The sequence below is a fragment of the Microtus oregoni genome, unplaced genomic scaffold (genome assembly GCF_018167655.1).
Source record: "Microtus oregoni isolate MIOR12 unplaced genomic scaffold, Mior012 000009F_ref0000495, whole genome shotgun sequence".
Taxonomy (NCBI): Eukaryota; Metazoa; Chordata; class Mammalia; order Rodentia; family Cricetidae; genus Microtus; species Microtus oregoni.
The window spans coordinates 31,642,248-31,667,797 of NW_024543068.1; positions in this window are offsets into that span (position 1 = coordinate 31,642,248).

Here is a 25,550-nt window from a genome sequence, read left to right on the forward strand (position 1 = left end):
ATAGTTTTACTTTCAACATAGAATTAGTGGGCTTAGGTGAGAAGACAACAGAACAAAGAAGTGATATTCACTTAACAGATATTAGTCCACATTTCAGAGGAAAACAGAAGGAATTTGTGTACATCATTAGAAATTACATGGAGTGGGAAGTTAAGATGAGCTTTTAAGATTGAGTAAGCTTGCACACATACATGTCACTTAGCTGACCCAATAATTCATAAAATACATATTATAACTCCTCTACCTATGAATGTAGGGGCTATGTTTATTAAGATTCAGGTGGTAGAGTTAAAAAGCACATTACAGAAATGTAACGCTATGATGGCCAACACTGGTTGCCAACTTGACAAGATCTGGAATCTTCTAAGAGCAAAGTCTCCATGGAAAACCAAATCAATTTAAGAACAGTGGAACATAGGAGAGTAATGACAGCGTTACACAATTTATTTTTATTAATAAAATAAGTGCAAATATTATTTTAATTTTCCATTTGGGAAAACACAGATAAAATTATGTATCAGTTTTAGTTCAGGGATATGTTTTTACTTGTTCCTGTTTAATATCCTGTTAAAGTTCCATCCTGTTGACTGATCTCTCTTACGACATTTTCTTCTGTGTGCCATGCCTCTTATTTTTAATTGGAAAAAAGTATTGGCTCCTTAATTAGAATTTATTCATAGTTTCGTTCTCATACAAAATCCACTTGAAATACATTTTTTAGTTTTCTTGTCACAAGAGACCTGCTTCTGAGATCCAAACTTCCATCTAGGTTGTCATGATAGTTTCTGTTTTGATAAAAGAACACTGTTGGCAGTGGGGAAATTCACTGCAATCTTGCTTTGTAGGAAGACCATTTTAAGTACTCCTTAATCCCAAAGCAGCCACCTGATTGTAAAAACAAAAGTTAAAAAACATGATTCTACTCAAATTTGAAACCTCCTCTAGTGATAACATCAAAACACCCTTCTGTGCTCTAGTTAAAAATGCTTGATTAGCTTTAAACACTAGCATACTTTAAGAAGCTGATTAGAGAAATTTAATATCTACAGAAACGTTGTGAGTGTGGAACAATGATATCTCATAGTCTTCTTTTTCTGACCTACAAATGCCCTCCTCTACCATTAATATGCCCCACCAGTATTTGATGTTGACAAGTTTTCTTATATTGTGCATTTTAAAGAAAGTGTGACAACATTCTGTTGCCTTTATTTGTATATGGTATAAAGTACCTTTTTTTTGAATGCTTTTTACCTCTCACCTCTCTATGTTCTTAAAGAAAGTGTCCTCTATGTATGAGTCTCTCTCTGTGTCTCTGTCTCTCTGTCTCTCTCTTTCTCTGTAGGAGGTGGGTGCTTCTTTGTTCCCTGCCTCCCTGACCCAAAATAATGACACGGAAACTATATTATTTGCAATATTGTTTGGCCAATAGTTAGTGTGTTTAGAGCTAGCTCTTACAGCTTAAATTAACCTATTTCTATTATTTTATATTTTATCATGAGGCTCATGGTTTACCAGCAAGGTTCCAGCGCATCTGTCTCCTGTTGTAGCTACATGGCTTCTCTCTAATTCTGCTTTCTTTCATTCTCTTTCTGTTTGGAATTTCTGCCTTACTCCATTCTGTACTGCAATAGGCCCAAACCAAATTCTTTATAAACCAATGGTAATAAAACATAGTCACAGCATACCAAAAAGAATATCACATCAGGTTTCTATAATTTGTGTCAAATTGACAAAAACTAACCAGTACAGTTGACAGTCCTTTGTCAACATGACACACAAATACATCATTATTTCACCATAACTTATCTTAAACTTTTTATATTTATATTATTGATGTGTTTATAAAACTGCTTATATTATGACCAAGTTCATAATATAAAACACAGTGCTCACCTTCCTAGTTATGGACGGAGCGGGGAGGACCTAGGACTTACCACAGGGCAGGGAACCAGGACTGCTCTGTGGTCTGGAGAGGGAGGGGGAGAGGAGTGGGGGGAGGGGGATAAGGGTGGGAGGAGGGAGAGAAAGGTGGGAGGAGGGGGAGGGAAATTGGAGGCTAGGAGGAGGTGTAAACTTGTTTTTTGTTTATGTTTTTTTTCTCCTTTTCTCAATAAAAAAAAAATTTAAAAAAAAACACAGTGCAACTTTAAATGTCTCAGAGACTTTAAAAATTAATAGTTTTTTTCTTAAAACTTAAAATCTAAAATAGTTATTTACTTTTTTATGTAGAGAGGGAAGAACAGCCACACCAAAGCAACAAAAAAAGCCAAAAGTATCAGTAGTTCACTCTCCAACCTCTGGAACTCATACAAGATCTTCTGGACCCTAGAGGGGTTGGGAAGCTCCACGTCTCTGGCTCTGCCATTAACAAACTCAGAATTTGTCTGATAGTCTCAGGAGGTTACTCTCCACAGATTCTGTTGTCCTTGCAGTCATCCTGTGGGATCTCTACTGTAAATGTGTTAGGTTTTTCTGAATCGATCTCTAAGCAAGATAATGCCTCCATAAACATCCTCCTAGGTTAGTTTAATGGAATACATTTTTCAGTTGTGGATTATTCTTTCCAGATGTCTCCAATTTGTGTCAAATTGACAAAAACCTAGCTAGTATAGCTGTCCAAGTGATTAGGAAGTTATTGAAAATTTAATCATTATCATTAATTAATTAATGCAGGAGACTGTGAAGTCCAGAAAAACAAATCAGGTTCCTGGAACTACCTATAAAAAGTGGTTGTCAGTCCCCTTTTGAACCAAACCTGGTTTAGAGCAGTCTGTACTCTTAATTATTTGTTCATGTGGTAGTTTGTTGCTAATTTAAAGGAACTGTATATAGTGAGGTTTAATTCTTTTAAAATTATTATGTTCTTTTATACAGGGTTATGAATTGCCATTCTGAAAAATTATTTATGTTTTATTGGTAGAAAACACAACACTCATTATTTTAGCTCTTGTCCCAAAGTAACAGTCTTATATGTTAAAATAAACAATTTTGATTACTGAAATAATACCATGTTAAAATTTGTAACATATGAATTATAATTGCAATGCATTTATTTTTGTTCTAAAGAAATGATTTTATTTAGGTAAAATTTAATGATTTAACATACGAATTTTGAAATACTGTAAACATGTCTAAGCTTTAATGAAAATTTAGTAACTTTTTGATTAAATCTACTATATTATGAAATTTATCTGTCTAGTATGTATATTGCATTGCATAATTATCATAGTAAATTACCAATTCATGAAATTATCTTTTAGTCTACCTTAAAGTTTGTTTTTCTATTTATATGTTTTCGTTTATGCTTCTTTTCTTGATCAATGTTCAATTAATCAATGCTTCCAATGCTAGGAAAATGAGTTGTTTAATTTATAGTCATTAAATTTGTACCTGTATTATATTAATTAGCTTTGGTTAGTATTAGGTAGATAGGAATAAGGTGAACCATTTTTGCCTTTGGGAAAATTTTAGAAACCAAGGAAAATACATGATTTGCTCACCAACATTATATTGGAATTTATATTTACAGCACTTAAATTTCAATTTACATAGTTTTATTTACATCGCTTTGTTCCATTTTCCCTCTGAAAAAAGGTTGCATCGTTCACAAGTAGCACTTTCACAACTGTTGGGCAGAGAGCTTTCCATCGACAAATCGGAGCAAGATTTAAAATGCCACTAAAATTTGTTGCTGTGAAAGCACACCTTATACAGACAGGTATTTATGTTTTTGTGTCACAATTATAATAAAATAAAAATGCTATGAACTTGAGAGTAGGGGGCCTGGGAGGGGCTCGAGAGAAGATAACAGAATGAAATGAGAAAGGAAAAGGAGAGGTGAAGTGATGTAATTCTATTTCAATTAAAATATTTAAAACATAAAAGCAATAAAAAAGAATATAGAAAAATTTTAAAAAAATGTTTTTTAGAAACAAACTATTTTAGGAATACCATGTTTATACTAACTTGCTCCCTGCTTGCAGAGAGTTTTCAGGAGGTGTAACTACAAATAGGTGGATGAATCATCATGGTTTTACAGTACTGATACTCAATATTATTCTTACCTCTGTTTACACTAATACTATTGTAAATATCAGTTTTTCCTGTTGCTCCAACGCCAGTCGGGCATCATGGAATAATGTATCATTGGCTCTTTCATTATTTCTATCATTATCAACAATGAGTTGACCAACTTTCATTATCTATACCATATATACTTATTTTTACAGCATTAAGGCCACATATGTTAGCTTCATACTTTCTAACCCCTTGGGAAAAATAGCAGCATGAGTACAGTGTAGGCACAAATCTTTTTCTAGTCTAATCTTTAAAGTCATGTTACTAAACAAGTAAACTATCTCTCCTAAAATATTTATAGCAGGAAAATAATCAATCTCCATATATGAAGTTTCAAGATAGTGAGAAGAACATGCCAGTTAAAAAATATAGGCAGACTTAGATGCAGGTACAGATATTCATTAAGAAAAGTGCACATGAATTTGGTTAATTCATAATTCGTTGACCTTCATGAAGCTGTCGTGGAACCAAGGATAACAAATGCAACCTTGCTAACACTTTCTAAAGCAAAGCTGATTAACTTGTAGTGGTCAGGAAAAAGAGGCTCAAGAAGGTGCCTGGGTCCCATTATTCCCTTCACTGGCATTCCCCCAATGTCTTAATTTCATTACACCAGGCATCATCCTAATAGTGATGTAGGTTGGCAGCAAGGTTTCAGCACATGGGGTTTTTGGCAAACATTTAAGACTCATGCTTTCTAAACACATGGTTATATAGGACAGCAACGTGAGGAAGAGATAAGTGAGGTTACATGAACATGTTCCTTTGAAATTATTTCTCAGGCTACAATTCCCTTAAAACAGAACAATTTAAAGAGTATGGTCAACATCAAAGAAAAAGAACCCTGAAATTATAATAGAAGATTATAGGAAACAATGCTTAACAAACTGTTGTTTGACACACAGAAGATACTGGGAACTACACACAAGTAAGCTCAAAGTCAAAATAATTAAGGCTTGAACAATGAATATTAAATGGTTTTAAGAAAAGTTGGACAGTTTGTTTAGATTCCCAAAATTCTTGCACATACTTAGTTATGTTTCATAATAAAAATCTATAACTGATAAGTTCTCAAAGAGGTTATATTTTTATGAATATAATATTGAACCATAAAGTTGGTAAAAAGCATTACCATATCTTAAACAACTGCATTTATGGGTACATAGTGAAATAATGAGATATTTTATAATTACTGAACCTCAGGTCTGATACATTTTTCATGGCATTAAATCTTATATTAAACATAAAATATTTCTTATCATTATTGCTGTTTACAAAAAGGAACCTAAAATTCAGGGTCACTAATTCATCTTAATACAAAAGACCAATGGGAGTACGCAAATTCAAGCTTAGCTCCAGTATTAATGTCAGTGTCCTATGATGTCACATTGAATCTCTGACATAATTGTTTGGTATTGAAATTTGTTCAATAATTTAAGTAATACAACTTTTTTACTAGGTATATATATATATCAATAATTAGAAAATAATAATCATTTAGATACAAAGTAGATATTTGGATATTATAGTGGGTTCATATTTTTTCTTTGGATCAGAAAATTGCTATCAAATACGCACTATAATGCCTGGCATTTGAACTGTCAGTGTTAGCCTGTTAGAGAACAGTGAGGACACGGCAAGGGTACCAGATCATCCTGTTTTGAAGCTCTGTCTGCTCATGAGTAAAAATGAGAAACATTTTAATAATCAGCACTATAAAGCACTGGGCATGATCGTGGCTATTCAGAGCCACTGCTCATTTTTTAAGGAGACAAAACCATGGACATACAAACAAAAAGAGTTTAATTCTAGGCCCTTTCACATCCTTTGTGTTGTTGTATTAAAAACATTTTCTGTTTACATCAAAGCTTTATCAGATGAAATGTTTAAAGTTTTATATTCACTTTCAAAACTCCATGTCTTGAACACAAGATTTACTTGTGTTCAAGCAAATCTGAGCAAGGAAGGCAGATTTGGAGGTTCTAATAATTTAGGAAGCTGTCATAATTTTTGTCGGTTTCAAAGTTATATTGGTAAAATTATGATCTTGCCTGTGGTAAGCTTAAAGCCTGTGTTCTTCACTGAGTTTTCCTGAGCCCCTCACACTCCCTCCTTTACAACCCCTAGTTGTCTTCGATATTGAGAGAAACAAAAACAAGGTGCTTTTTCTCTCTGCATTTTCATCCCTGTCTTCCCTAAGCATTTCCAAGTCAATGTCTGTTCATGAGGAATCTAAGTTATTGAAAATACTTTGTAAAATTTGGAGATCTATTTGATATTCTGTCATATAGAATTAGTTATAATTAATATTAGGTAAACATTACTTACTTCAGATGTAGACTTTCATTTAAGTACTAGTTACTTATAGATGTAACTTTGAAGTAGAAGTATATATACATTTTTATTTATAAGTGAACTTTGTCATATATATCATTTGGATAACGATCTTAATATATTATCTTCAGATAAAAATACCAGAATGACATGGGATAGAAGCAGGAACCTCGGGAATAGAATGACATTTTGGGTACATAGTGAGTAGTTTTCAAATCAAACAAACAGCACGGAGCAAAATTTTACTAATTTCTCATTTCTGTAAATGTATCTTTTTTGTTTGACAAAGTGTTTCTCTGTGAAGCCCTGATTGTACTAGAACTCACTCTATAGACCAGGTTGACTTGAACTTTACAGACATCTGCCTGTCTCTGCCTCAATTTCTGGAATTAAAGCAAGCACTAAACCGTCTGGCTATAAATGTATTCTATAAAAAGAATTTTTGATTATTATTAACTTATTTGTTGTTTTCCCCAAATAAGAATATTTTTAAAAATCTTTTGGGGCTGGGAAATTTCTCAGTAGTAAGAGGGCTTGCTCTACAAGCATGAGTCCATGAGTTCAAATGCTCAGCACCCACACATAGGTGTCGTATGCCACATCACACACACATTATATATTCTGCAGTATCCTTCACAAGACAGTTTGAGGTCATTCTCACTCTAATAACATACTGCTTGGTTTTAAAATATTTACTTTCAAATGTCAATGGGTATCCTTAGGACCCCATAATGCTTATATTTTACACAGCAGGAAAGCCGGAATCACATAGATGACACCAAGCTATCCTGAAGACCTGAGTTATACTTGACAAACTGAACACTCACTATCAAATAACTGGACACATTATTATTATTATTATTTTGGTCCACAGTGTTCCCTGGGAACTTCTCTTTTCTTAAATGAAGTGATCTGAAGGAAATTTGGACTTTTATACCTTTTGTCCTCTGATGGGTGACATGACCTTGCATGCCATAAAGATTCCCTTAAGTCATATTTTCTATTGTCCTGGTTCAAAACTTTGGGGTCACTTTATGGGTCTAATATCTTTAGCAAAACCATACCAATTAACTAAATTTTTATAGCATTTTATTTTTTAGTCACGTTGTATTTTTTTTTTTTAGATTAATTTTCTCTGGGCAATTACTTGGATGAAAATAGATCCAGCCCGTTCAGGAGCATGGAATTTCCTTCCATCATCTATTGTCTTCCACGATTTCCTTTTAAAATAATTTGGAGATTTAATTGTAGAGGTCTTACATTTTCTTATTAGATACAATCCTGAATACTTCCTTTAGAACAATTTTGAATGAATATTTTAAATGATTTCTTTTTGTGAACGTTCAGTGTTGGGATATTTATTTTTTATACCTATCATCAATTGGAATGATTATGTTGTTTCTGGTTTTTTTTTTTTTTTTTTTTTTTTTTTGGTTTTTCGAGACAGGGTTTCTATGTGGTTTTGGAGCCTGTCCTGGAACTAGCTCTTGTAGATCAGGCTGGTCTCGAACTCACAGAGATCCGCCTGCCTCTGCCTCCCAAGTGCTGGGATTAAAGGCGTGCGCCACCACCGCCCGGCTGTTGTTTCTGTTTTTAAGTTTGCTCATATAGTGTATTACATTTCCACATTTCTTATGTTGAATGTGTTGAAACAACCTTGTCTTTTTTTGTTTTGTCTTTGTAGTTGTTTTTTGGGGGGGCAGGGACAGAGTTTCTCTGTAGCTTTGGAGACTGTTCTGTCTTATACCTAGCTCTTGTAGACCAGGTTGACCTTATCTTTCTGGTATATAGTCTATTTGGTTGTGATATATAATCTTGATGTGTTCATGAATCAATTTTGCAAGTGTTTTGTACAGAAAGTTTGCAACTATTTTCATCCAAGTAATTGGTCTCTATTTGTTTGTTTGTTTGCGTGTTTTTATAGTATCTTTATCTGGTTTTGATATGTGTATAATGCTGGCTACATAAAAAGAATTTGGTAATGCTCTATCACATTCAATATTCTGAAACAGATTAAAAAAATTCTGTGTGGGGCCTTTCCTGAAAGTTTGGAAGAATTCAGCAGTGAATGCATCTGGTTCTTGACTTTCCTTTGAGGGGAGATTTTAAGAAAAGTTTCAATCCCATCGTTTGTAATTGATCAACTTAAGTTATTCATATATTCAGGGCTTATTTTTTTAAAATGATATATGTTTAGACATTCTTCTCTTTGTTATGGGTTATCCACGTTTTCAAAGTATAAGTTATTGTAATTTTAAAAGCATGTCATTGGAGTGAGTTGTACTGAAACCTTTAGATCTCTCATTTTATAAATTTTCATCTTTGTCATTTTGTATACGTAATTAAGGGCTTATCAAACTTCTTAACTTTTTTTCAGCTTTCCCAGCTTCATGTCAGGCAAAGGACTAATATCCAGAATTACAAATAATTGCATAAATTAAATACCAAGAAAAAAAATGACCAACCAACAGATAGGCAAAAGAACTTACTCGACACCTTTCAAATAAAGAACACAAGTGGCCATCAGCCATTTAATATATTATCTTATCATTGTAAATATCAAGGAGGGTACACAAATGAAAACACCTTTAAAATACCACTTCACTTCAGTTAAAAGAGCTATCTTGAAAACATCGGAAAAGAAATGCTATAAAGAATGTAGAGGGAGAAAAAGGAGCTCTCATAGACTACTGGTGTGAGTACAAGCTAATGTAGCCATTAGGGAATCAGTTCGGACATGTATAAAAATATTAAATATAAAACTACCATATGACTTCACCATTTCACTCTAGGGCATAAACCCAGACATAGAAAGATAAATATGGTATGTATTCACTTATAAGTGGATATTAGCTATGAAGTAGACGATATTGAAGCTACAATCTGTAGATCCAGAGAGGTTAGGTAAAGAGGACGGGTCAAGGGCTGGGCACATGTATTTTTCTTATAGGCAGACTGGGAGCATATGGAAACAGAAAAAGGAGAATCAGGTGGGCATGAAAGGGAAGATTGGGTAGAGAGAGAGAATGCTGGTGAAACAGCAGAATTAAGGGGCATTTGAGAGATTATCCAGAAGCTTACTGCAGAGGAATCTTCCTAAAATATATGAAGGTGGTGCTACTGAGGTCTCCTAAAACAAGGGGTAGTGCAAGGCACTTATTAGCTCACAGAGACAGCAGCAAGCTCAGGGCTCACAGAGATTCGCACCAGGTCCTCTGTATACATATTACAGTACTAGCTTAGTATCTTTATGGGACTCCTGACTGTGAGGACCCGTGGGCACTGACCTTTTTGCATACTCTCGGGGCTCCTTTCCTCCTGTTGGGTGGCCATATCCAATTTCAATATTAAGGATTTGCTTCACCTTATTATATTTTATTTTTGTCTTGTTTGCTTGTTATCTCTTAGAAGCCTCTTTTCTAATAAGAGACAGGAAGAGGGTAGATACAATGAGAAGGGGAGGTGGGAAGGAACTCAGAGAAGTAGAGGGAGTTTAGTTCAGAATCAAGATATAGTGTATGAGAAAAGAATCTATTTTCATTAAAAAGAGAAGAATTTGCAACAGTAAGTAAGATCACATAGCCGCATTGGCAAAAGCAAAATAAGACACAACTCATGTTCTCCCTCATATTCAGAATCTAGCCAAACATATACATAGATATATAAAGGAATGTTCATGTGGGTATCGTATAGTATGTATAAAAAGGAACAAAACAGACTAAGCTTATTAGAAGATCTGGAAAGACTGGACAGGTAATGATTGTGAGTTATGAAAGATGACATAAATAATTGTTTTGTAGTTTTAATTCTGTCATGCATTTTTAAATCTTTATGGTAGATAAGTTCATAAACATACTTTATAGTGGAAATGTAAAGTCCAGCATGAAACTCCATACCTTCCTTTCTGAATGGCAAGTCTAACTCTATAGATATTCATTAAATTGTATATCTTTGGCTCTGGTAAATAATGGTTTGTGTTGATTTATTTTTAACTATTTTATAACAGAATTTAGAAAAAGAACACATTTCTTTTTTAAAAAAATTCATTAAAGGAGGGAAGCTTTGCGAAATTTAATGAAGAAAGTTATGGTTGTCAAAATTTAATTCCGCCCAAATAAGTTTAATGGAAAACATCTGAAAATTACTCTAGGTATCTGAGGTCCTTAAATCAACAATACTCAGTTGCAAAAAGAAGTTGACTTTGTGTGAGAAGATAAACATCTGGCCAGGCAGTGCCAAAGAACCATCACTGCACACATCACCCTTCATAACAAAAGTCCACCATGGGGTACAATCCAGCTAAGTGGGCATTGGTGCCTCCTTCTGGCTGCACTATTTCTTGTCTCCATTAGAAAAGGGAAAACTGCCCCAAATCCTCTGTCTCCAATTTATAGAGTGAATTGCCATTAGTCAACATGTATAAACATAATGGGACAAAGGAAGGTTTGAAAAACATCATTGAGGTGGGCTGCTGAACACGCTTCTTCAATTTTAATGAAGAACTGAACCAGTGTTTAACTTCCCAGAGAGTTTTTATTTAAAGAGGTCAAAAAACAATGGAAAGCCAGTAAACTTGATCCTGGGATCCCATTTCTAAGCCTTGAAGCAAGTATTAAACATTTACATATTATAGTTATCATTTACTTAATGAAATATATTGAAAATAGGGCTTATCCCTCAAAAAGGAGATCTATTTTACTTTTTAGCTTTTGGTGACAGTGGTAGTTTTTTCTAAAAACATTAAAGTACAGACATTTGCTATGGCTATCTAGGAAAAAACAAACAAACCAAAAACATCATGATTCACTAGGAATTATCTGGTGATCCACAGTTACCAAGTCTATAGTTCTTCATTTGGTTGACTGCACTATTTCCTTCTGAATGTAGTATTCTTTTAAGAGTGTTGAAACAACAACATTGGAGCCACTATGAGTAATCAAAGATGTTTAACAAGGGATTCAAATTACCATTCTGACTTTTCTTTCTTATCTTTATATCTTTTTTTTTGCACCAATCATTGCATTCTACACATATTTTCTGTTTGCAAGCTACGTTCTCTCCAGCTGAAACTCACACTAATAGCTGATGCTGCTAATTTGTCCTCTAATGTTGTTCCTTCAAATTTCTCAGAGATACTGATGCATCACAATGCTCTGCCTTTGAGCAGATCCTCTTTCCTTAGACAGCTGGGTATATGAAGCCTGTCATCTGCCTCACCACAAGGAATTTGTCATTAATGATGACTCTTCCATATGACACCTGGGGCCTATTCAAATCTAGCAGTGTTATTGAAACTTCAACCATAACACTCAAATCCCACAAATCTAATGGCTTCATTTTCCATCACACCATGGGCTTTATTGGATGTGTCTTAGTAAGACAAATGATGCTCCCTGATGAAGTATTTTGGGAAATGGATCTAAATGTAAAGTTCTCCGACTGATGATTGTCCTACATCCAACTTTTCTTGAAAGTCACTTAAAAAGCAAACATGTTCACTGTCTTTGGTGAGACACAGTTCACTAACAGAAACAGGTATTTGTCCATCTGGCTAATTATTATTTCCCGAGAAGTTGTATTACGAGCTTCTTGGCCAACCTTAGACAGCTGGGTATATGAAGCCTGTCATCTGCCTCACCACAAGGACACTTCTTTTTTATCGCTGATCATAACTTTTACACATTGTCAAAAGACAAACACGGTTGTGGGTGTCTAGTTTAAATCAGTAGTGCTTATTTTCCTTATAATTTTCTCTAACATAGCTCAGGAAATCTGAATGCCAATGCTTCCAACAATTCATTTCAACAGTTAAATCATTTTTGATGGTAAGATTATTTTTTGAAGAATCACTCTTACCTTATTTTGTAAAATAAAGAGAAATAGTTATGTATTGACTGGTGGAATGATTTTCAGCACTACCTTAAAAAAACAGATATTTTATACAATTCACATTTTATTGCATGTCTGTCCTTAGATTTGTTTTTGACAAGAAATATTAAAAAGCATGCAAGTATGCATAGAAGAAATAAATTGAATGAGGGACTCCCTAGCCTTATAGGCAATTTCATTTTGCTGGAGGCTTGCCCCCTACTGAATACAGACACACCAAAAAGAAATTCATATGGTTCTGTGTGTCCCGTGCTTAACATTAAGATGTGAAACTAAACAAGAAACTCATTAATTCTGTATCATGAAGTCATTAAATTTTATTACTATGATAATTTTATTTAAGGTGGCTTTGGAATTCTGATGTTATCACTGTGTCAATGTTTATCATGAAATCTCATGAGAGTAACTGTGGGATAAGAAATTTATTTTTTTAACAATTGAATACTTTGAGAGACTGAGTTCACAAGTACTTCCTTGTATTTTCACTGTTTTATATTTGTTTTTTGTAGAGAAAATGTAATATAGTTTTCTATATGTTAAGTATAAAACTTCATTTCCAGTAGCATAGGATCTATTGTCAAACAAAGGTGATAATTATAGCAAAGTCTTATTAATATCTATGTCAGAAACAAATGAAGGTGTTGTTACATAGAAAACATAACCAGACAGCAATTTCAAAAATTTTATTTGATAGTTCCCTTTGTGAATTAATATTCCTTGTAAAAACAAGTGACACATACATGAAGAAACATGAAATAAAATTAAATTTAAATTTTCTGTGACTAGCAAATTACTTTTTACTTGCATATTTTATTCTTGTGCAAATTATTTCACATGATCATGACTTGTAAAATATATTAAAGATGAAATCCAATCTAGTTTTGTTGGAAATTTGACACACTGATTTAGAAATACCTGAAGACAGAAGTCTGCTGAATGTCTAACAGAAATATACGTATTTTCTTTTTTAATGAAGACGTTTCTCTTTTAAGTCATTTTCAAAAATACTATAAGGCTAATCAATTACGTAATTTTGTAATATTCTTTGTAAATGTATGTTAATGAGAATGTTATATATACTAGCATTTGCTTAGAAAATTGTACACTATTGATCAGGATTCAAACCAGAACTTTTAACATCAATAACATAACAAACTGTTTTTTGGAATTTACAAACACCCAAACTAATTCTTAGATAAAAAAGAACTGATTAGTTAAATGTACCGAGGCAGTAATGAAAATTCTGTCTCACACATTCCACAAACTGCATATCCCGCAGGAAACGTTGTTTACTGGTGCTGTTTTGTCAACTATTAAAGCAGTTGTAGTACTTGTATCACAGATTTAAGTTTTCATTTGTAAATAATTATCAAGTTATAGAAAATTTCTAAGAAAGCATGTAGAGGTATTATGTGCCAATTAAAACAACAACAACAACAACAAAAAACCCAAAACAAACAACAACAACAAAAAAACAGGTCACTCAGTCACTTTACGTTTGCAAGGCTTAGGGTTAGAATATTTTAAAGGAAGCAATCCATGTGACCATGAACTTAAATCCATAACATTTCACAAATCACATATGTCTCAGAAGGAAAAATGTGAATTGTTTTTCTTCAAAAATAATCAAGAATGATTTCTGTAATGTATATCTGTAACATATTTCTCTGTAGAGAGCAACTTCTACTACTAATAAAAACCAATTAAAAAAACTAATTTTCCTTCAGTGCCTATGCAATATATCTGAATTTTCTTTTTTTTTCTTTTTTTTTAATTGAGAAAAGGAGAAAAAAAAAAACAAGTTTCCACCTCCTCCCAGCCTCCCATTTCCCTCCCCCTCCTCCCACCCTATGCCCCTTCCTCCCACCCTTCTCCCCCTCCCCCCACTCCTTTCCCCCTCCCTCTCCAGTCCAAAGAGCAGTTAGGGTTTTCTGCCCTGTGGTAAGACCTAGGACCTCCCACTTCCGTCCATTTCTAGGAAGGTGAACATCCAAACTGGCTGGGCTCCCACAAAGCCATCACATTACGTAGGATCAAACCCCCGTGCCATTGTCGTTTGCGTCTCATCAGCCCTCATTGTTCGCCATGTTCAGAGAGTCCAGTTTTAACCCATGCTTTTTCAGTCACAGTCCAGCTGGTCTTGGTGAGCTCTCAATAGATCAGCTCCACTGTCTCAGTGGGTGGGTGCATCCCTCGTGGTCCCGACTTCTTTGCTCATGTTCTCCCTCCTTCTGCTCCTCATTGGGACTTTGGGAGCTCAGTCCAGTGCTCCAGTGTGGGTCTCTGTCTCTATCTCCATCCATCACCAGATGAAGGTTCTATGATGATATGCAAGATATTCGTCAGTATTGCTCAAGGATAGGGTCATTTCAGGTTCCCTATTCTCAACTGCCCAAGGAACTAACTGGGGACCTCAGCTTGGGCACGTGGGAGCCCCTCTAGGGTCAGGTCTCTTGCCAACCCTAAAGTGGTTCCCTTAACTAAGAATTGTGGTTCCGTGCTCCCCTGTCCAACCTTCCTTTATCCCAATCCTCCTGCTTTCCCAAGGCCACAGTGACATATCCAAAGTACTTTGGAGATTTCTCATAAAGAAAAAAATGATATAAAAATTTCCAAAGAGAATATTGGTTTCTATACTAAAACTTCCTAAGAGGATCACCTAAGTTTTGACGCCTCATAGTACCTGAAAGGTATCGATTTGGATGCATTTGAAAAGATGCAAATAGTAACAGCAGTATATTTCACAGGAAAGATCAAAGATGGAATATTGCTAGGAAATAAAATATAGGTTTGCATGTCCTTAGCTGATGAAACTATGATCAAAAATTTATTAAGAATCTATTAATGTTTATTTAGTAGTTTCATTTTATTACCTCCCGTAGATCTATGAAGAAAGCTGTTGGCCCAAAACCCTACACTCCTTGCCATCTTTGAAATGTTTTTAGTATGTGACCTTCTATATGACAAGTGACTCTAAGCACTTTAACACTTTAACCTCATGTTGTTGAAATGGAGTCTTAAAGAATATGCTTGAGTCCCTAACTTATAAAAGGTATCCACAATGAAAAAGAGAAAGACGGTTACCCAAAAGATAACACTATAGCAAAATTTAGGATTAAACTGTCAGATATTAAACTACTGTATCCCTAAACTCCTGTGCTATAGTTTTAACCTTTGCACAGTACCTTCTGATGGTATGTTAAAATAGAGTCTTTACAGATAAAAGGCTAGGATGAGGTCATACTGTGCCCTTTGCAACTAGAGATAGACAGGGACATAGGAAAGATGATGTTAAAATACACAGGGCGAAGATGGTGTTTTATCCACCTAGAGAATAGGACTTCTATAGGCTTTTGTCTCACAGCCATCAGAAGAAATAAACACCAATGACATGTCAATTTCAGACTTAAAGTCTGTGAGAAAATCAAGTTTTGTTTGCTAAGGTACTACTTCTGGAATTTTACTGCAGCTGCTTAGTTTACACAATGAAAATACTATTTAAACCTTTAATGAAGTATTAGTGTCCACTAAAGTATATCCTCTTCTCTTGTCTACTACCTCTTATTGTTTCTCTTCCTTTCCTTCCTTTTCCATTCCACCTTCAATTCATAAGCATTTCATTATCTTCTCACATTCCTTCCTGTAAGGTCGGTCCTTTCTTCCATTTTTATGTTGTCCTTTACATGTTCATGTCATGTATATGTATGGGCATATGCTATATACTATAATACAAGATTGCTTCATCTCGTTATAGAAGGCCAGAGGACCAGAGAAGAGGTGCGTGGAGTGTGTGCGTGCGTGCGTGTGTGTGTGTGTGTGTGTGTCAGACAAGCACTCTCTATCAGTGAGAAATATCCTGTCATAAATATTTGTTCTTCAAAGGTGTAGAAGCAGATGCAACCTAAAAAAGTTAAAAAATACATAAATAAAATAAAATATGATGGATTGTTCTTAGCAAGGGTAAATGACATTCCTTCATTATATTTGAGATAGAAATTGATTTGTCCTAGGAATGCAAAAAGTTATTCAAAATATTGGTAATATCTGACATATTGTCATCAAAGTTGAAATTACAAGGGAAATTTCCAGAAGTAAAATAATAATACAAGATGACCAAGAATAGTCCATCTTTCATGTCAATGCTGTATATGTGGATGAAAGCACAAACTTAATAAGACTAACTTAGGAAAGATAATAAAATTAATTTAAAAATTATATAAAACTCTCAGTGAGGGAGATTCACAAAAGGCACAAATCAGGGCTGTCTGTTTGTCTATTTGTCTTAGTTTTCTGAAAAACCCAAATTTCCAAAAAGCTTATAACTCTTGCTGTTTGCCTCTTCTGATGGACTTCCTCTTCAGTTGTTTTCTCTGTAGACACTTAGTGGTGGTTTTGTAGCTTGAAGCTACAGACTTCATTCTATACTCATTCTGAGATAGAAATGTCAAGTTCTCAGTGCAGACAGCAGATTGACCTAATTCATCATTTTTTTAAGGCAGAGCACGTGGGTTATCCCTGGCCCACCTGGCTATCAGCAGGAGAGCAAGGCAGCACTCTTTCATTGTTGAGGTTTCTGAGCAGACATTGGCAACCTAAGAAGTCCACTGGGTATCAGTTGAACTTAGCATCTGTTTACATTTGGTCATGAATGTAACAGGGTTACACAGTGGCTTCTGAGACAGGAACTGACTTTGACCTTTGCCACATGGAAATTAGGATTCTCTATTTTATTTTTTGCATCCCTTTGGAGTTTCATAACTATGTCTGCTCTTAGCCCAACCACTTCGGAGCATGTGAGAAACTGAGAGATGGAAGGGAACAGTTCGGTAAGTCACACAGAGATGAATGGAAACTAAACTCTAAAGGTCAGGCACTAATCTCAACATTGACACAAAATCGAAGTCTTCACAGAAAATATTTCTGCTTCTGAAATGCTGTAAAGGAGGATGCAATGTGAATTCACTATGTAGAAGAAACGACTCAAGGACAAGAAAATGGGAAAAACGATGTGTGGGAACAATGAGACGCTCCCAGAGTCCAGAATCCTGTGGGAAGATAAACTAGCAAGAAAAGGAAAAAGATTAATAATGTAATTGTAGGATAATTACATCAGTGAGAATATTTTCTAATATGTAATAATTATGTTAATCCCATTTGTCTAAAAATAATCACTTGTTTTATCCAACATAACAAGAGAATTAGTTTTGCTGCAAAGAACAGGTGTAAAGAAGCTAAAAGAACACAACAGTATTGGTTCTTCAGAAATAGGGAGATATTTATAGGAAGAAATTAATTCTAGGAATGAGCATATATAGGAAAAATGATTGTTAATTATTTATTATGAGGACTTTTCATGAGAAGATACAATACAATGCCAGAATAAGTGTCTTTTAGGTTTTCTATTGCTGTGAGGACATACCATGACAACTCTCATAATGAAGATATTTAATTGAGGGTGGCTTGCTTACAGTTTCAGAAGGTCAGTCTATTATCATTATGGTGGGAAACATGACACTATTCAGGCAGACATGGTGCTGGAGAAGCAGCTGAGCATCCTACATCTGCAAGCCACAGGAAGTGGTCTCAGTGTAACATTGAGAGAAACTTGAGCAAAAGAGATGTAAATGCCCACTCCCACAGTGACACACTTCCTCCAACCAAGTGACATCTACTTCAACAAAGTTATGTCTCTTAATAGTACCACTCTCTTTGGGGGCCATTTTCTTAAAAACCAGCACAAATTTTAATAACAAAAGACAAAATCTTTTAAATCACAACCATGGATTAGATATTTAACTGAAAAACTCGACGGTGATTATTTTGTTAAATATACTCTGCATAAGAGGGTTATGTTGCATTCATTATTTTATAGATGATAATGTTGAGGCTCAAAGAAATTAATAAGCCAGTTATTAACAGTTCATGATCTCAAAGCTTTGCTCTTCGTACTCTTTTTGTACTTCTTCTCTGTAGCACTATTGCAAATGGATGAGACTAGGGGAGAATGGGAACATGATCCTAAAGTTCACAATATCAGAACATAGCACCACTGGGCACAATAGGCCTGAACTCTACACTTTAGAAGAGTGGAACAGTATTTACATGAGCCACGGTTTGTGTTCCTCATAATAGATATTTTAAGAGAACCGAGAGTTCTAAAAATTAGAAATATTTCTATTATTAAATATTATTCAAAGGATGTGAAATATAGTGCCCTTACTTAAAGAATCAAGAATATGTAGGTCTTAAATGGCATAGATTTTAAGATTGTATGAATACTGGACTAAATGGCCCTGGGTGTGTTCAGGTATACAATTACATCTTTAGTGTCAGGAATTGTAAGCTTAAATGTATGCAAAAATATCCTAATATACTATGTATATTTTAACATGCTATAATCTAGAGGCTCTAAACTTGTGTATGACTACCCTTTTGGGGTCAAGAGGTGACCTAACACCTTTGGAAAAACACAGATATTTACCTTATGATTCATAACAATAGCAAAGTTAGAGCTGTGACATAACAATGACAATAATTTTATGGCTGGGGGATCACCATAATATGTGGAACTGTACTAAAACGTCACAGCATTAGGAGGGTTGAAAATCACTGGTCATAAAGAAAAGGATGGAAGATCAGAAAATGCCACATCTTGAGGAAAATTTATTGCTGAAGAATAACAAATGACTTACCATGTGCAGCAGACACAGACTCTTGAGATCATAGGTAGATGCACACATCACTCAAAAAGTCAAGGAGTTATTAAAGCTGGCTCTATTTCTTCCTTGTTAAAAGAAGATCGGGTTACCTGACATGAATTCCTTGCAAATATTCTGTATCTGTTCCAATATCAACACTAAAAGTCTAGTGTGTTGAGATATTGAGGTTTGAATCACTTAAATTTATGAATCACAGAATTATGAAGACAGGACATCTTCAAAATTTCCCTTAATTTTATTTTTATGAAATAAATTTTATGTCTAATATGATGAGATAAATTCTGTCTAACTTCAAAGAGCTCTCTTGACAAATTAATGGTTGCCACAACAGGGGATTCTCAGAGCTTCAGATCCGCGACGCTGTAGATTCTGTAAACTCAACCTGGAAAGGAACTCATGTTTTTTAACAATATAACCTTATACATTTGTACAAAATTAATTATTAGTTCTGTAAAGAAGGACAGAGCTTAAAAGTATGCGAGTCTTTCTATAAAAATGTGTTTTGAAAGTCAAAAAAAGTTAATTTTAACTAAATAAAAGAAAGATGTTATACATAAAAATGTGTGGGTTCTATGATGATATGCAAGATATTCGTCAGTATTGCTCTAGGATAGGGTCATTTCAAGTTCCCCATCCTCAGCTGCCCAAGGAACTAACTGGGGACCTCGGCTTGGGCATCTGGGAGCCACTCTAGGTTCAAGTCTCTTGCCAACCCTAAGGTGGCTCCCTTAACTAAGAACCGTGCTTCCGTGCTCCCCCATCCAACCTTCCTTCATCCCAATCCTCCCCCTTCCCCAAGCTCCCCCCATTCTCCCCCTCTCCCCCCTCTCTCCCCATCTCCCCTTACCCCCATCCCACCCCACCCCCAAGATCTCAATTTTCTCCCCGGCAATTTTGTCTACTTCCCATAGCCAAGAGGACAACTATATGCTTTTCCTTTGGTTCACCTTCTTTCTTAGCTTCTTCGGGATAACCAATTGTAGACTACGTGACCCTTGTTTATGGCTAGAAACCAATTATGAGTGAGTACATCCCATGTTCATCTTTTTGGGTCTGGGTTACCTCACTCAGGATAGTGTTTTCTATTTCCATCCATTTGCATGCAAAATTTGAGAAGTCATTGTTTTTTACCGCAGCATAGTACTCTAATGTGTAGATATTCCACACTTTCTTCATCCATTCTTCCATTGAAGGGCATCTAGGTTGTTTCCAGGTTCTGGCTATTACAAATAATACTGCTATGAACAAAGTTGAACAAATGCTCTTGTCATATGATAGGGCATCTCTTGGGTATATTCCCAGGAGTGGTATTGCTGGGTCCAGGGGTAAGTTGATCCCGAATTTCCTGAGAAACCGAAACACCGATTTCCAAAGTGGTTGCACAAGATTGCATTCCCACCAGCAATGGATGAGGGTTCCCCTTCCTCCACAGCCTCTCCAGCAAAGGCTATCATTGGAGTTTTTTATTTTAGCCATTCTGATAGGTGTAAGATGATATCTCAAAGTTGTTTTGATTTGCATTTCCCTGATTGCTAAGGAGGTTGAGCATGACCTTAAGTGTCTTTTGGCCATTTGAACTTCCTCTGCTGAGAATTCTCTGTTCAGTTCAGTGCCCCATTTTTAATTGGGTTAATTAGGATGGAGATAGAGACAGAGGCCCACACTGGAGCACTGGACTGAGCTCCCAAGGTCCCGATGAGGAGCAGAAGGAGGGAGAACATGAGCAAAGAAGTCAGGACCACGAGGGGAGCACTCACCCACTGAGACAGTGGAGCTGATCTATTGGGAGCTCACCAAGGCCAGCTGAACTGTGACTGAAAAAGCATGGGATAAAACTGGACTCTCTGAACATGGCGAACAATGAGCTGCTGCTGTTCACCTTCCTAGAAATGGACGGAGGGGGGAGGACCTAGGACTTACCACAGGGCAGGGAAATCTGACTGCTCTTTGGGCTGGAGAGGGAGGGGGAGAGGAGTGGGGGGAGGGGGAGAAGGGTGGGAGGAGGGGGAGAAGGGTGGGAGGAGGGGGAGAAGGGTGGGAGGAGGGGGAGGGAAATGGGAGGCTGGGAGGAGGAGGAAATTTGTTTTTTTTTTTCTTTCCTCAATAAAAAAAAGTTAAAAAAATGTGTGGGTTACAACAAAAATATGTCATAGAGTAGATGTTATAGTATTAAAGACATAATAGAAAAAAACGAGGTTTTAAAACAATAAGAAACTATCTTTAAATTTCTCAAAAAGTAAAATGAATTATTAAAAGTATCAATAACAACTAAAAGTTTGAGAGAGAAAAATTTATGAATAAAGCACGGAGAGTAAATAAAACAAGGAAAAAAATTCAATTCAATGTAAACTAATAAAACTATAGAGGAAAATAAAGACAATGAGTTTTGTTAAGAAAGTGCAGAGAATTTAATAAACCTGTAATAATAAAGAGGATATCAGAGCTTTCAAAATTTTTACAAGTATATGATATTATTTTCAGCGTGGACTACAATTCACTGGGAACAGCCATATCTCAAGCTCTGCTAGCCTTGTAGTCCACTAACCTGCATGGATGCCGTCATAACAGGGAAAGCACAGGATTCCCCACAAATATCAAAATTCCAGAAGTACAACCTTGACCACATTCCTGATTTTTGATTATCTATGGTGTTTTAATATATATATATATATATATATATATATGGATATATATATATATATATATCGATATATATATTGCAGTTAAATTTCTGATCTGATCTCAGGCTTTTGTCACTATCAAAGTTATAGGGAGCAAGTAAATTAATTGTAAATGAATCTTGTCTAGCAGTATCTTTAATGACTTATAGGGCTCTTAGTTACCTCATTAAAATTAAAAAATTCTCAGGATTAAAATAAAGATATGAGAACCTTATTCTCTCATCGTCTCTTCTCCCTTCTCTGTCCTTCATCTCCTGCCCTCTCTCCATACCACTATACACGCTGCTTGCTGCTATATCTCCTAGCCATGATGGATTTGCTGATTATTCTCTTGACCCTAGATAGGGTTAGGCTGCCTTGTAGAGAAGCCTGCGGGGCATTTTCTCCATTAATGAGAAGTGAAGGAGGACCTAATGGTAGTTGCATCCATCATGGGCATTGCTGCTCCTAGGTGAGTAGTCCTAAGTTGTGTAAGAAAGCAGAATGAAGAAGCCATACAAACAAGCTTGAATCCCGGCCTCCAGGCTCCTGTGCCATTTGAGTTCCTTCCTTGGCTTCACTCAAAGATGAAATGTGGTGAGGATTTCTACGGCAAATAACCCCTTTCCTTCCCAGGCTGCTTTTGGTCATAGTAATTATCACAACACCCTTTGAAGCTTAAGCCCAAACAACATCTTCCTTCTGTAACTCACCTTGGCCATAGTATGTTATCACAGCCACAGAAGGATAACTAATATGAGAAGTAGTGCTGGTATAGAAATACTTGGATCTTTGGATGGTAATTAAAATTTAACAGAAAAAGAATGGTTTAAAAATCACAAATAAACATTTGAATACTATTAAGATTTAGAAGTAATTCATGACTTAATATGTCTATAGTACAGGTATAACTTAAAAAAAAACAGGATTCTATCACAGATATAAAATAAAATTTGTCAAAATTACCCAATTTATTGAAGTTAACAAACAGTAAATCTGGTCCAAATGAAAAATAAAGGAAGTAAAACTATAGTCCTTTGAAGATATATCAAATCATAATAAAATGAGATTGCTGGGTAGGAACTACATGTGACTACTGCTTTAAAAGGCAACTCAACTTCAAAGTTTGGATTTCCCCTCCACAAGGAATTGAAACATATGCTTTATAAAGTTCCAATTTACATGTGTGTTTATGTGTGTGCACACATGTGTTTGTTTATGTTTATGTGTGCATGGATGCATGGGAACAAGTGTGTGTATGAAGTGACAAAATACACCCTCTCTCAGGTATTATTTCTGGGGGTCTGAATACCTTAGTTTCTTTCTTTCTTTCTTTCTTTCTTTCTTTCTTTCTTTCTTTCTTTCTTTCTTTCAACAGAATCAGTCACTCCCCCCAGAAGTTGCCAAGTAGACTGTAGTGGCTGGTCAGTAAGTCCCAGGGACCTGCAAGTCACCCCATCTCCAGCAGTAGTATTATAAGGTCCTGTCAAATTTTAGCCTGGATATGATAGACTTTCCCACACTATCTCACTGTGTGATTCTTGTCACCTTAGAAACGTGTTTACTCCCTAGGATGAAGGCTTATCCTGACCAGGCATAACTGAGGGAAGTTATTCCTCTCCTCCCTTTTTAGCACTGCAGTTTAGCATGCTCAAGGTCATTATGCAAATAGCCCCTGTTTAGCTGTAGAACCTTCTGTATCTTGAATAAGCATCGCATCTGGTGATAGTGATTAGGAAACTGCTGCATATTTTCATTGTTTCCCTGACCCTGCTTTGAGCTGTATGGCATACAAACTCACCCATTATTTCTTTTTTTCCTTCCTTTCTCCCCCTCTTCCTTCTGGTGAATCATGAACCTAACAGTTCTCCTCTGCTGCATGCTTCTATCACCAAGCTGTTCTGTGTAAGTGCACTGTGCTAAGCAATCTCTTAAACCAGAAGCTAAACTGTATCCTCCCTCTCTTAAACCTTTTCTGTGCCCCATATGTTATTACAACAATACAAATTAGTTATTTAGTAAATTTTAAAAATATACACAAGTAACATTACAAAGACTAAAGCCTCCAAAACCTATGCCTTCTAGACAACTGTCTGTTAATGAACAACGTCATACTGACACAGATATATATCTGAAACTCTCATGTTATTAGTTGCTGGTTTGACGTTGATTACTCAGTCTTAATAGTTGCTAAAGAGACTAGAAGAGACTAGATGTCTTATAAGGTCTTCAATATGCTTTTAAGGTGAATTTTTCCTTCTGATCATTAGACAATATTTAATTAGAATAAAATAACTTTTCTTGATAGTACCCTCATTTGCTAATGATTTCTAAAGAGCATTCCTGGTATCAAAAGTGTTGTTCTTTTTATGTGTAGGTTGACTTATTTACATAGGTACAGCAAGAGGTGCTAATTGAATATGTAAACCTCCATTAGCACCAATTCTATCATCCACCGAGGCAACAATAATTAACTTCCTTCAATAAATTTTATATTAAAAAGTATCATTATGACTATTGAAGTTCCTATAATTTATTCCTGTATTTGAAAACTAAGAGAAAGAAACTCTTGCTACTACTTATTTCTAACAACAGCATAGATTTTAGGGACTCCTCCTGTTCTTGGAGATTTTCTAAAATACACCACCTGTCATGGAATCATCTTCCTTAGCAGTGGGAGGCTGAAGCCCTAAAGACTACGTACCACAGTGTCTCCTTTGAGACAGGTATAGGCAATGGCTTCATATATAATTTCAGTTCTTTTTTTTTTTATAAATAATGAACTTACAATTGTGAGATTGATTTGTTACTAGACATTACATCTCAGGTGTGGCCATGGTTATTTCATAATCCAGAAGCTTTTAACATCATTTTCTTGCATAAAGACAGATCAAGTTCACTTGCACTTATATGAATAAAGTGATTGTTACAGAATTGTAAAAAACCAATGAAAGTTATACCAATTTTTAAAAATGCTTTTCTTGGTGAATATGTATTCACCAAGTTGAAAGTTAAATATATTAAGATGTATTTCTCATATGTCTGTAAGAAAAAGAGTATCAGAGAAAGACTAGACAAAACACATACACACAAAAAAAAAAACCCACCATCATCCACTCATTCAGGTAACCACCCATGTATAGCTTTAGGGAGATTCAGAAACCTCCAAGGGCACCTGCATTTTCACATACATGCTCATATCCATAGATATTATAATTAAAAATAATAAAATTGAGTAGCATTTTTTGTCAAAAAGCATGTGGGATATATCCTTATATATTATAATTTTCATGATAAACTCATCACTGTAAAAAGTTAAGTATGAAGTTATAAAGTTGGATCAAACTGGAATTTGAAAAACTTTAATTGGGGTAAGATAAAACCTCAAAGTAGTTTTGATTTAAATTTTGCTGCTGGATAAAGATGTTGAACTTTTTTTTTTAAAGTGTTTCATTGTCAGAATGGCAAAGTTAAATAACACAAATACAGGAAAAAGAGAACGCTAATCCATTGTTGATGGGAGTGCAAACTTGTACAGCCACTATGAAAATTAATGAAGAATCTCCTCAAAAACGTAAAGCTATGTCTACAATCATATCGATCTATATCACTTGTGGGCATATGTCCAAGTGATTGTAAGTCTTACTGTAGAGTTAATTGGTCGTCCTTGTTCATTGCTTCTCTGTTAATAATAGACAGAATTGAGAAAAAGCCTAGATGTCCATCAACTGATGAGCTGATAATAAATGTAGCATATGTATGCAATGGAATATTATTCAGCTGTTAAGAAAAATAAAATTTGTTTGGAAATGAATAGAAATACAGACATCCCAGTGGGGTAACCATTCATACCAAAAGTAACAGATATTGC